Here is a 2,500-nt window from a genome sequence, read left to right as displayed (position 1 = left end):
GCATATGACTACTGGCAGGATCAACCAGGGAGCTGCGTCAACGAGAGCTGAGCAGCCGGCCGCCCGGGAGTGTGTCCCGAGGGCCCGCGCGAACACGCAAGCGTCCGCTCAATTATTCTGCAAACAGGAGGAGGCTGAGCTCCCCTGCACGATACACCTCGAAACCCTCTCAGGTCCCGGCGGCGCGCAGAGCCGTCCTAAGTACTTGGTCGGGTTCGAGAGAGGCGCAATCGCCCGGAGATGGGCGAGTAGACGCTTTCAGTGCGAACACCCGTGCTCCCAACTGAGCTTGCCGCTGCCGACAGAGGCCCGGGAGCGTGCTGTCGTGGCATTGCCGGCGGGAAACAACACGCGCCACCTACGGTGACCGGCAGCTCCAACGCCAGCGCCACAGAAGGGCAAAGCCCCACTTGGGTGCAGAAGCGAACTCTCCCAGCACAGCGCACGCGCCAACACGTCCGCAGAGCTGCGATACAAACCACCTGCGAGAACCGCTGGGGGCGACCGAGCAGCAGACGGCGTCGCGACGCCGAGTGCCGGGCGGCGGCGCATCCTCAACGCACACAGTCCGCAATCGGACCAGCACACTGCAGATGTCCACCGCGCTTCGCACCGGGCTCGGCAGAACCCACTTTGGCCGCCTGGCGCCGCGCGCAGGGTGCGCCGGCGCATAGCTGGGACGCCAGCCGGGCCCGTCGGCCGGCGCTCCTGCCACTGGGCGCCCCCCACCAGCCGGCTGTAGTGCGTGCGCTCACGCAGCGCGCGGCCAGCACGCCGGGCGGCCCCCCCTCACCGGCCGGGGACTGTCCCGCCAAGCCACAGCCTCGTATCGCTTCATACCCACATGGCCAACTCAGGTTCGGGGGCATGGCGGGTACCGCCGAAACAACCGGTTCATAGATGTACCGATCGTCGCTATCACCGATGCACCTGCAGCGCGAACAACCGCTCAACAACTGATTTCCAGTTCATTTGCGGATCTTTGGCAGCAAACGTATACGTCAATCTACATTTGCGAAATCTACGATTCTGGCATGCCTGCATGTTATGTGTCACGACACGCTACATCAGCCCACATACACACTGCGGCATGTACACGAGAGAACACGTGGAAGATGGTCCGCGCACGTGTGCAATGTCCCTTGCGCGGTCGACTGTCAACCGGCCTCTGTAGCATGTCGCAGATGTGGAACGCGGTCCACCGTGCTATCATGTTGTGTGGGGCAATACGATTAAATAGGAAAACCCTCGTCGCTACATCAACAGACGGCTCACGCTGATTCCCGGCAGAGGGAGGAGGGGGGGGGGGGGGGGGGGCCAACATGCAATACTTTCGTCCGTACCTACCTACCACATGTCTGTACGGCGTACAACAGTGCAATCTCGCTGTAATGGGGAGACGAGACAAGTAGCATCGTGCACAACATATGGCCCTTATGATTCGCCATTGTAGGGCGCAGCCGGTGTACGGTCAAGCATGTGCCACATTATGTCACTCAGTACGTAACGACGGATGATCAGTGTGGGTTACGCGTACATCAGCGGACAGTCCACACAGGCCGTACCACAACGTACACTGACTGCATCGACAACCGAATGCAACTGAACAGCTGCAAGGCTCATTTCACAAACAAACGCCTGACCGACCAGCTTGGAAGGGCAGGAGGGGAGGGCGATATTCGTTCTGTAGCGGTACACCCTTCCAGTGGTTAGCGGGACTGTGTAGAAAGTACGCAACACTCGAAAGACCTTTATGTGAGGGTACGCACCATGGCATCAAGAAATACACATGACACCAGAGGATCCAAGCAGTGAACTATGTTCAGAGGGTTGCTGTTAGGCAAAGCTACATTCCTGTGACGTTACATGTGACAGTTAAGGTGCAGTGTAAGTTAGGTTAAGGTGCAGCGTAAGTTAGGTTAAGGTGCAGCGTAAGTTAGGTTAAGGTGCAGCGTAAGTTAGGTTAAGGTGCAGCGTAAGTTAGGTTAAGGTGCAGCGTAAGTTAGGTTAAGGTGCAGCGTAAGTTAGGTTAAGGTGCAGCGTAACTTGGGTTAAGGTGCAGCGTAACTTGGGTTAAGGTGCAGCGTAACTTGGGTTAAGGTGCAGCGTAACTTGGGTTAAGGTGCAGCGTAACTTGGGTTAAGGTGCAGCGTAACTTGGGTTAAGGTGCAGCGTAACTTGGGTTAAGGTGCAGCGTAACTTGGGTTAAGGTGCAGCGTAACTTGGGTTAAGGTGCAGCGTAACTTGGGTTAAGGTGCAGCGTAACTTGGGTTAAGGTGCAGCGTAACTTGGGTTAAGGTGCAGCGTAACTTGGGTTAAGGTGCAGCGTAACTTGGGTTAAGGTGCAGCGTAACTTGGGTTAAGGTGCAGCGTAACTTGGGTTAAGGTGCAGCGTAACTTGGGTTAAGGTGCAGCGTAACTTGGGTTAAGGTGCAGCGTAACTTGGGTTAAGGTGCAGCGTAACTTGGGTTAAGGTGCAGCGTAACTTGGGTTAAGGTGC

General features: G+C 57.2%; 1 non-coding gene across 1 annotated transcript in view; it reads right to left on the bottom strand.

The window, feature by feature from the left end:
* The window catches only part of LOC126317630 (small subunit ribosomal RNA), a 1,894-nt gene extending 1,863 nt beyond the window's left edge, over positions 1-31 (bottom strand). Inside the window, exon 1 of the ribosomal RNA XR_007556776.1 lies at positions 1-31. This exon is cut by the window's left edge and continues 1,863 nt beyond it. This is a non-coding gene — a ribosomal RNA (small subunit ribosomal RNA).
* Between the last annotated feature and the right edge of the window lie 2,469 nt (positions 32-2,500).

The sequence above is a fragment of the Schistocerca gregaria genome, unplaced genomic scaffold (assembly GCF_023897955.1).
Source record: "Schistocerca gregaria isolate iqSchGreg1 unplaced genomic scaffold, iqSchGreg1.2 ptg000639l, whole genome shotgun sequence".
Classification (NCBI taxonomy): Eukaryota; Metazoa; Arthropoda; class Insecta; order Orthoptera; family Acrididae; genus Schistocerca; species Schistocerca gregaria.
The sequence above is the reverse complement of the archived record's forward strand: the minus strand, read 5'-3'. Positions and strand labels throughout refer to the sequence as shown.